Here is an 11,610-nt window from a genome sequence, read left to right as displayed (position 1 = left end):
CGCGGTGACCGAACACACATGTGCGTGGAGGGCGGAGCGCTTCCCGAGCTGCACGTAGCTGATGGCAAGAAGAGGTTTTAACATTTAATTGGATTACGTTCACTTCTTTCTCACCTCTTGTTTGTCCATTACAACGTTCTTTAGGGTCAAAGATGGACAGCTTGTTCTCTGGAGGTAAAATAAACACTTTAATGTTAGATTCAGCTAGTAGAAAATATATCTTATTCTCTTAAGAGGTAAAGAAACAAAATAGTAAGAGGCTGTTTAAATCCAACACATGCCAAATTACACTTGAATAATTTTAGTTTGGGAGCCATCCAATTCATCTTTAACTTGCGGCTGGTACACATGAATTTCTCCACTTTGGAACAATGGAGAGTATTTCTCATCTCTATTCTATATCGACAGTGTTTACAGAAATGGGTCCAGATAGGATTGTCTGTAGCTTACATATTGATTTGCTTTTATAAGCTTGATATGGACCACAATAGCTAAACGTGGGGCCCACATAAGCTCCTAGATGTGTTGCTTAATCTGAACAGATTTTTGTAATACCCACTTTAGACTTACATCTGGGTTTTACATAGGTGGCACCATAAAGCCCAACCTCAGCCACATACACAGATTAGTAATGCCAGTACTGACTGAGAAGAGGATTAAAAACACACACCTTTGCATGAGTAATAGTTTAAAACACATTTTAAAATCTAAGCATTGTTTTGCACCTCCCATTACAAACCTGTTTTTTTTATTTATCCTCCATATTGACACACAAACAGTGAAAATATATTTTGTGTACAGCGGCTGGCTGTGTTTGAGTTTTTTTATGCTTGAGCTGTTGTTAGAAAAAAAAAATACCAAAAAAATTTACTGTTGCTTTAGTAATTTTATAAGTGCTTTTCATCCTTACTTGAGTAAAAATACGTTGAAGTAGTGATACTCTTCTTTTGTACTCTACCCCCCTTCAGGTTACACCTTCGCTGATAATTAAGGCTTTTATTTACATGGAAATGTTTCTGAATTTCCCTACTACAGTGCTTTGAAGTGTTTCTCAGTTTTAACTTGCTTTAATTAAATAATCAATAGTCATTAGGCTTTCCTTGCACATGATAACAAGCTGATTCAGTGTTGTGGCCTGGACCGGCATAAACCATATGGGGCAGTGGATCCAAAGAGTCGGGATTGAGAAACACTAATCTAGTTCGGTCTGATCTGGCATACTACTACACTGCAGACAAAACTAAATATTACCAAGTATTTCTGATCTAGTTTCCAGTGCAAATATCTTAGTACAGTTGAAATAAGACAAAGCTAACTTACAAGTAACTTTTTAACAACACACATGAGTTTGATTTAAGTAAATAATTCCTTTATAGTTATAAAAAAAAGTACTAATTACACTAGCAAATGCATTTTCCCCATAATCTGCCAGTGGAACTATTACTTTTTCATGAATATAAAAGAATTACTGACTTAGAACAAGCTCTTGTATCTTGTTGAAAAGTTACTTATCAATTAGTTTTGCCTTATTTCAAGTTTACTAAGATATTTTCAACAGAAACTAGATCAAAAGTACTTGGTAATATTTTGTGTTTTTGCAGTGTGTAAATAACTTTCTAAAGTTCCTAATTACCTTACTTTAAAAATAAAAACGCTTCACATCCAAAGCAAATCAACAACACAATGTATATACATGCAGCCACACTAGCTCTGCAGGCCCTGTGAGCAACCTTTGAGTTCTACAATGACTTCAGGGCTTTTTTTTCCCCATCATAAATACTTTTAATAGTCAGAATGTGGGTGATTTGCATGCCTGGTGCTCTGGCAGGAGGAGACAACATTTATCTGTGTATCTCCTAAGAAAGTCTCAAGTCATGCTTCTTAACTGGAAAAAGATGGACTGCTCCCTTTAAGGTGGGAGATGAGATTCAGTTTCAACCTGAAGAGTTCAAGTATCCTGGTGTCTTGTTTACTATTGACAGCCGGATGCAGCAAGAAATTAATCGATAACTGATAATGGTGAAAAAAGAGCTGAGCTGAGATTGCAACCTGATTTAGATTGCAATCCTCACATATCTATTTATGGACAGATACCTGATTCAGCAGTTCATTATTGCATATCTTGCATTTTGTAGCCTAATATTATGATAGAAAGCTTTTTTTTCAAAATATATTATTACCGGTACCTTTCCTTTTAACAAAAAACAAAAGTGCATGTTTTATCAATGAGTTTTGGTTTGTTTTGTAGTCAAACTTACAATATCCAATCCTCAATTCAATCCAATTCAATTCAATTTAGTTTCATTCAAAACTGCTTTATTTGTCCCAAATGGAAAATAAATGTTGTTGTAACTCATATCATCCAAGTATCTTCAAAGAATCGTAGACGTTAATGTGTTAGGCAGGACGAATTTCCAGTAGCAGTCTGTCTTGCAATGAATTTAAAGAAGCCTCTGACTGAAGACTCGATGTATGACTGTAATGACATGCAAGCAGCTCAATTTCCAGGCAGCAGAGATGACATTCCACAACAACATCCCAACCACTGCTAATCCACATCATTTGCTTTTGTCACTCTGTCTGGCCATCTGGTTAGATAGAGATGGTTTGAACTTCCTCCTTCTCTGTCTACTCTTTGGTTTTCTCTTCATCTTTTCCGACTCTTCTGGGATTTTGGGTTAGGTCAAGTATTATTTGAGCTTTATAGAAGCAAAATTACTAAAATCTTAATATTTATAAAATTTTCAGCTGGTCTACTCTGATTGCCAAACCAAACCCTTCAACAACCTGTTCACTTCCTTCCTTGTGGCACTGCACTAAGAACCACTGAAGGAAACGCTTAAGAAGATATTGCGTAAAACGAGTTAGCCTTTTTGGTCTGCTTTACAGTTCGATTACGCATTCACACCTCCCCAAACCTTCTAGGCAAATGAACTGGAATTGGAGGCTGGTGTGAATGCAACCTAACATACAGGGAGGGAATAACATGGAAAAGAGACCAGAGTCTAAAGACAGGGGAGGGTTTGTAGTGTTCCATAATGTGTCAAACTTTGTATGTATATGGACTTCCTATTTGCTCTCATTTTTGGATACAGGTTGCTGGATCATTAGTCCTCAACTGATCCAAACTTCCCCAACATGGATTGTCCAAACCTCACGATCTTTTACCTCGGAAGTTGCTTAGGCAAATTGCGCCGTCTCTTGCATTGTTGTAGACTAAAAGAGAGGAAGACTTTCTTTGCTAACTGCCACTCATTTGCATTCTACAGATAAACTGCTGGACTTTGGATAAGAATTACAAACTGGCACATATTTAACTTCCATGTATGATAAATTAGACATGAGAGGTGGCAAAGGCAGAATCAGCAAATTAAACTTAGCTTTTCCTTAAAGAAAATGGTCCAAAAATAGAAAACAAAATATGTAAACACTCACTATGAAGTTGTATACCTTATTTTAATTCTTAAGTTAGAATAAATATTCTTCAGTTTTTGGGTTGTGGTTTGTAGCAAAATCCATTGATAAAAACAATTAGCAAACTGCTAAAAAAAACCTGCTAGTCCATCCATCCATCCATCCATTTTCTGTGCACCCTTGTCCCTAATGGGGTCGGGAGGGTTGCTGGTGCCCATCTCCAGCTACGTTCCAGGCGAGAGGCGGGGTACACCCCGGACAGGTCGCCAGTCTGTCGCAGGGCAAACCTGCTAGTCTCTGTACTTAATACTTAAAATTAATTAATGTTGAACATATTTTAGCATTTATCAAATCCTCCAGAATTTTGCAATTTTTTGTGATTTTTTCCAATAAAAACGCCAGATTTTGTTGTGCTAATTTAGAAATATTTGCAAGAAATTTTGCAATATTTGCGCCTATGTATGACATTAAATTTGACTTTTCTTCCCTTGCTAACTTCACATTACGTATGGCTGATTCAGCAGTGGAGAAAAAGTACAAAACACTGCCACCTATAGGTGGGATTTAACATTACATAAACTCAATATTTTTAATAAATTTTTTACAATTTATGCAGTAAATTTGTAATCAATTCAAATTATTCACAATTATTCTTTATGAATTTCTGCAAAAAAACTGATTGATGTAATTTGACGCATAGTGGGCGACACAAAAAGCTACGGTGGTCAAGATTTGGAGTTTGAAACATGTGCACTAGGCATTGTTAAAAAAATGAATACGCCAATTAGACAAGCAATTAGACATGGAAAGAAGCGTAGTTTGTGTGTGAAAGACACATCAAATGTTGCACGTTTTTGGCCCTCCTGGATTTCAATACAAGAGGAGCAGGAGACCAAGCAGCTGAGTGTGAATTTTTGTGAGATTTAAATGTACACACCACAAATTATTCTTTGCTTAAATAGATACATGCTCTCACGTCAGTCTCAGTGCAGCTCAAATTTAGTTTTTGAGCAAAACTGGAGGAAAAGCAAGGGTGTTAAAACACCCAGACATCCCACAAGTGCGACGCCCATCCCACTGTAGCCTCTCTTCAGCTAACTACAGCGAGTTGAATTACCATTCCTCAGAAAAGCGCCCAACCTTTGCTGTAAGTAGATCTCCTCTTGTCCTTAAATGCCCTCTGTAAAAAAAAGCCGGAGCTCTTTCTCCTGCTGGTCCTGCTCTCATTGTTTAACATGCTTTTTGCTTAATTACCACAGTCGTCGGGATCTTCTGCCAAATGTCTCTAGCTGGCAGCATCACAGGATCCCTCTGCCACAGCGGGCCGACAGAACCTCATTCATCCTTTCATTAATCTTCCATCCCGTTCAGGATCGCACGGGACGGATGGGGAGTCTCTAATTGGGCCATTCATGATATTTGTTCTCTTTTCTGCTAATGAGGGAGAGGAAGAAAGAAGCCTGAAGTGGAAAAGCTGCTTTAAAGAATGAGAAGAAAAAGAAAAAAATATGTTTATGTCTCTTTAAGGATTGTAATGGAATTACACACAACAAACTACCACAATATGGGTGATGTAGTTCTGATCAACACCTTTCATTTATAACTAAATATCCCCTTGCAGCGTCTTCCAAAAGCATACATACCCCCACTAAAGTACTTCTTTTTTGTTAAATTCAAATTTCAAAGCATTTTGTTGGGCATTTTGATTGACAAAAAAAAAGTAACTTATTTGTAGAGTTTTCTGTGGAAGGTCACTCCAAAAATGTGTGGACTTTTCATAGACCATGTCTAAAATATTCTAAGAAAAAACAACAACCTGGGAAGCACAGATGTCGACATACCTTGGGCTATCTCTTGCAAAAGCTAAGATGGTTTCCATTGTGCTTGAAATGCATATTAAGGTATATTTGGTGTTTGAATTATTAAAATAAGCTGTTATAAATTTGATGTTGATAACATTTAGCACACAGAATTTTCTGTATAAACTGTAAAGCAACAATTTGCTTAGCTGTTTTGTAATATTTTCTGTTGACAGAAGGTTGACATCTGTGTTGAGGTTTTGGTTACCGATTCTTCATGCTCTTATTTTGAAGTGCGTCAAGACAGCTCATGCAGTAGTTCTGTTTCCTCTTTTCTTTCTCTCTCTCTTTTTACCTTTTTTATTGAGGAAAAGGAGAATATACAGCAAATGAAAGAATGGGGTATACAGGATACAAACACCTAAATGAACAAATGTTGGTATCAGCTTGGTTGAATTTAGTACTTAGCAGCTAATGAGGTTTGTGGTTGGAACTTGGCAAAATGGAAAACGTTCAGTGGGCCATGAAGACTTTTGCAAGGGATTGTATTCCCTCTAAATATTTATACAACAAGCCGTATCATTTGCTTTATTGAGTGCCTGTTTATAATCCGAGTCATGGTCGGACAATAAACAGATAAGAAGTGGAAGCTCACTGAGCCAAGAGGCCTCATATAGGAGAAATGTAATGTTGAGGGGGGCTGAGAGCAAAGAGAGAAAAAAATCCTCGTCTGAGACCTGGACTTTGGTTTTTTATTATTTTGGTGAGTTCCTTGGAAAACGCTGAGTGGGGAGGAATGCATCTTGAAAGTGAAGCCAGGAAATGTCTGTGGTTAATAATGCACATTATTATGGTTAATAATATCTTGAGAAATTTTGAAACCATAAAAACGGTGAAAAGTCAGAGTCCACTTGTCCCGATGGGAACAACAAGAACTCATAATGTTGGGGCTTATCTTCAGAGTGTGGTAGTAATTAATTTCATTTACATGAGTAACATTTTAAAAAATACTTCTAGGTCTATTGTTACAACTTCTACTTCAGTAATTTTATTACGAAGTTTTTCTACTCTTACTTGACACCAAACACAGACACACCTGCAGTTTTTGTTAAAGTTTTATACGTTTTATATTGAAAAAAACTGATTTGGATATTTTTTTTCACATTTTTTGTTTGATTTTGTTATTTTGTAATTGTGTATTTTTATGAAATGTTTTCATTTAAAATAACATTTCCAAATAACTTCATATTTTGGTCCTTTTGATGATGTTCTTTTTAAAATATTAACACTTGATTGTTATTTTCAAAAAGTAATATTAATCTGAGATTCTAGACTCATATTATCCTTCTGCTTCACAACCATGTCTCACTTTGTATTGATCCTAAAATATACATCAGATTTTGTGGTTATAACATTTAAAATTTGCTCTAATATGTACCTGACAGAAAATACACTTCAGGTGTGAGCTTATGATTTAATATCTGCAACACAAATATAAAAAGAATCTGGAAATCTCAAACCAAATATAGTCACAAAACCTAACTAATCTTGAGCAGCTGTTGGAAAATCCACTGATTTTTACCAAGTTTCTGCCTTTCTGAGCTGCAAATTGAAGCCATGTGTGGATTCCTCCCATGTTTTCCCTCCAATCACAGCTGAGGTGGAGCAACAACGTCCTTCCCTCAAAACTATGTCAGCAGGGTGAAAAATGAGTTTGTTTTTCTTCGTTTTTATGGCCACAAGTGCCACTGTGGATGTGGGTTTGTTGTTGTCTCTCCTCCATTTCTCTGCGTGTCCAAAACATCCTGCTGCTAAATGGACATGAAATGCAACATAATAAACCTCATTTTAAGAAACATGCAACACAGCAGCAAGCAAGAGACACGGAAAAGCAAAAGTGTTTTTCAAAGAAGCGACATGTACAGACCTGCAGCGATTATGTAAGGTGACCACCAAGTTGCAGCATCATAAATCAGCTGAAAATGTTTCTGAAAGCTTTAATAAGTACAAATATGTTCCTGCTTTTAAAAATATTATTGGACAAGATGTGCGAAAAAGTGTTGAATTAAATAATCGCAGGAGTTCATCGATATTTATTTGGTAATTGTGTCTCAAGCCAACAAAAAGTATTTGTGTATAAACAATCAAGACAAACTGTAATAAACCAACATTTATTATAGTTCCTGGCATTATGGAGATTTTAAATAAGAATGTGCTAAAAATAGTTTTTTTTCAGCAGACAGTATTGAGAAAACCAGAACTGATGGTTAAAAAAATAAAGAGACTTAGATTAAAACTTTTCTATTTTAGTTTTAGCTAAATTGATTCTATTGCAATAAAAAAATGTTTTCAGGTTTTGTTTTATATTTTTACTAGCTGCAAACACTATTATAGTATTTTCAGGTTTTCGGTTTTGTTTTTCAAGAAGCAATGAATGTTCATGATGAATTGTTTGGAAATGACAGAGTGAATGTTGTCCTGTTAAAAAAAAAGTCTTAATCAGCAAAATTCCTGCAGACATCAGCAGATTGTGGTGAAACCAAAAATATCTCACTGTGTCGTTTCTTAATGTCTGGAGAAAAAAAATTAACTTGTTACTCGCTGATGACTCTCATTAGTCAACTTAATTATGTTTGTGTTATTAAAAGCAGGGAAATTATATGAATGTGACAAATAGTTCCTTAAAAGACTTTAAGTTGATCACATTAAGTCATGTGAACCTTTGAAACCCGGCGGTCACCCTCAGATCAGACGACTTTTTACAAGCTTCAAAGTCCAGATGAAGCAGAGAATCATTATTATTTAAAGGATAATGTAATTTATTTGCAGCTTTATGTCAAATCTGACACTACCAATTTGATCAATGAGCAAAATTGCGCTATTAGAGTTAGACTGAATAATCAAGTAAAAGCTCTACTGCAACGTATTTTCACTTAAGTAACAGTAAAAACTGATTTGTTCAAAAGGCAAATCAAGGTAACTGATCAAATCATCAATCACTGAAAGTGACAACATGTGAAAAAGTTTGATACATCTCCACCGTCGCCATTTCTATCAGAACAAAGATGCCTTCACTGACACAAATATATTTCTGCATGTTCATGTGACCTTGAGGGGGAAACACACAGCCAGATCAAACAACTCCCAGCCAAAGTAACTGTGTCTAAAGACTGCTTATACATGCGCCACCATTCCAGATAAATGTCAGTTTACTCATGTGTCAAACGACTTAATGTCAGAGCTGCAGTACAGCAGAGAGGCTGATCTCTCTGAGCTTCCTCTGTTTTATTACAGACAGCATTCTTCTCTGTAACCTTCCCTTTATTTGTCTCTGATAAAGACCAACTATTCCCACAAACCTTGTGAAGTTCATCCATGATATTTAACAACTTGTTTACTTTTGTTTCTTTTCTCTATTTTACTAAGCAACAGATATTTTTAAGTCATAAGTAGAGTTGCAACACATTGCACTGTAGTTCAGTAGAGTAGTGTTACTTCCATGTATACTCATTTAAGTTGAAGTAAACAGCAAAAAAAAAACGTCTTTTACCAGAAGCGTTTCTGCTACAAATTTGCACAAAATGTCAATATTCTGCTATTGTCAGAAAAAGCAGAATTTCGAAAGTTGAAGTGTTTTTATTAAATATGACACACAATTAAAATAAATAAGTTTATTTTCTTCTTCCTTGATTTTGCATTACCAATGCCACACAAGTCACATGTGGCATCAAATTAGTGGTAATTTCCCTGCTTTTAATCACACAAGTATTTCCATTGCAGTTTTGCAAACTTAAACAATTTTGATATGGTCAGAAAAAAAAAAAACTAATCCTAGCAGCAAAACGTTTTATGAAGAAACAAGCTTTTTGCTAAACTGGCATGTTTCCATTGAGCGGATTTATTTTTAATATGTAAAATTATGCAAACTGAAAAAATTGTCCGAGACCATTGTTTATAAAAAGTTTGTCATTTTCACCTTGTTTGGCACAGAAAAGTCTCTGGTTTTAGATTATAGTACAAAGTGGAACAATCACTATGTGTTGAATCTGGAGCATTAAATGGTGAATCACTAAATCAATCAGCCGCAAAGACGCCTGGAGCCACAATCCAATGGCAAAGAGTCACACACTAACAGGGACGAATACGTTTTCTTCTCTATAAATAGTGAAAGTTGAAAGAACTGCAGCTTGAATCCTGTAGAAAATGTAATAAAGAGAAAAGTAAAGAAGTGAGGTGAGGAAAGTCACATAAAATGAGGGCAAAAGGAACTGGGATAAAGGTGAGCGGACTGGTGAAAATGAACAGAGATGAAGTCAGTCTAAAAGATCAACAGGACAGATAAACAGATCAATATTGGGGATTCATGTGACCTGAAACCTCTGGTGCACAACTGGGACTCATGCAGATCCACTGGTTTAACTTGAAACAATCAGAACATCTTCTTCTTGTATGCTGTAGAAATACAATTTACTTCTTAGTGCTTTTTGGGTCGATCAGAGCAGAAGTCATTGATTAGGCTTGGATTGTAGTCGGCCACAGCTGATGCTCTAAGAGATCCTGTTACATTAATTTACCACCACAGTGAGGATTAAATTTCAGATCTGAGGAGAAATATGTGAAAACTTCAAGAATAAAACTAAATCTGAGCGAAACAATAAGAAAAATACATTGATTACTCGTTTTAAATGAGCATTTATAGGTGAATTTGGTCTGTATTTGAAGTTTTCAAATGTAATTTTAGCATGTTTGCACAAAGGCAACCTGGACATGAGCTCCTTTAAAAATGGCAAATAGTTTGACTTTTGTTTGGTGTCTGAATTATTAAGAAACAAAACCCCTTAGCACTTTATTAACATACTTTGCACAAAGCAGTGAGTGTTGACAGTTTTGTGTCTAAGATTTAAAATAGGAGCTACTTCTCATTTGCTTCTTGAAAGTAAGCAACTTGCACCTTTGTTTATTTTGTTGGAAGAATTTTTTTAATCTAAAGTTGCACAGACTATAAAAAACAAACTGCTAAGGGGAAATTGTAAAATTTTTTGACAAGACAAGAACAAATTTCTAGTAAAAGAAACAAGATAAGTGATATTGCAGGGGAAAAGGTTGGTAAAATAATGTTCACTTTCTGTTACCATAGCTATGGTCACAAGAACGAAGTAAAACCACATATATGGAGCTAAATCGAGGCCATAAATTTGTTCAAAAGAAAAATGAAAACTGAAATTTTTTTCAAAACTACTCTTCAGGTTCAACATTGTTTGTTTAGTTTCACTTTCTTCTCATTTTTGAACAAACTTTATCACCACAATTTAGCTTGTTACATATGACCTCAACAATATTAACAAAGGTAACTTTACTCAGTTGGACCTTACACACTAAATAATCAACTTTAATTTGTGGCCATCTTAGTCTTAGTCAAATAAAAGATTACAACAAAAGATTAACACGTTTTTTTTAACTCAAAATGTTCATATTTTATGCAAAATTGTAAATGTTCTGTTTCAAGAAGAACTCTCTTGCAGAAAAGTGACATTTGTTTATTTCATTCATTTCCGGTTTAAAATGAACAAGTCATGACGATATAAACAAAAGTTTTGAATGAAAAGAGTGGTTGGAAGACATTAAACATCACTCAATCATACAAATAAATACGTCTTCAAACACAAAATACGCAATTTATATATTAAAAATGAAAAATATAGAAATAACATCAGACTTGTCTTCACAATGTGTTTGTTTTTACTTACCTAAATTGGTGTCATCTTATTTAAGCGTGATTCCAGGTTTTTATTATCATTAGGTATTTATGGATAACAAACTTCACTTAGTTATACATTTTCAGAAGAATCCACTAATGCATTTTGAATTTCAAACATCAGTGGGGCGTGATGCATCAGACTACAGCAGGCTGAGTGTTGCACAACTGTTCCTGTCCTGGTTGATAAATGCTGCAGCGGTGATGTCTACCAGAACGCTACGAACTAAATATAGAGTGAAAGAATGAAGATGCAGCAAACAGACATTTTGTAAGATGTAAGATAGATAGACAGACAGACAGACAGACAGACAGACAGACAGACAGACAGACAGACAGACAGAGAGACAGACAGATAGATAGATAGATAGATAGATAGATAGATAGATAGATAGATAGATAGATAGATAGATAGATAGATAGATAGATAGATAGATAGATAGATAGATAGATAGATAGATAGATAGATAGATAGATAGATCTCTGCCATCTAGTGGCCCAATAGCCTCATTACACGAGTAGTTTAAATGATCAATGTTGATTATACTGCCATCTGCTGGAGAAAAAGCTATATTGACGTTAATCAGGCTTCATTATTAAAAAAATATAATAATAAAAAAATCAGATCCTGCCAGAGGTGGG

General features: G+C 35.2%; 1 long non-coding RNA gene across 1 annotated transcript; it reads left to right on the top strand.

The window, feature by feature from the left end:
* The first annotated feature begins 3,742 nt into the window (after positions 1-3,742).
* LOC114140246 (uncharacterized) lies at positions 3,743-5,786 on the top strand. Its single transcript, XR_003594526.1, has 2 exons — positions 3,743-4,561; positions 4,674-5,786. It is a non-coding gene; the product is annotated as an uncharacterized LOC114140246 (long non-coding RNA).
* The last annotated feature ends 5,824 nt before the right edge of the window (positions 5,787-11,610 follow it).

This window comes from Xiphophorus couchianus, chromosome 24 (assembly GCF_001444195.1).
Source record: "Xiphophorus couchianus chromosome 24, X_couchianus-1.0, whole genome shotgun sequence".
Classification (NCBI taxonomy): Eukaryota; Metazoa; Chordata; class Actinopteri; order Cyprinodontiformes; family Poeciliidae; genus Xiphophorus; species Xiphophorus couchianus.
The sequence above is the reverse complement of the archived record's forward strand: the minus strand, read 5'-3'. Positions and strand labels throughout refer to the sequence as shown.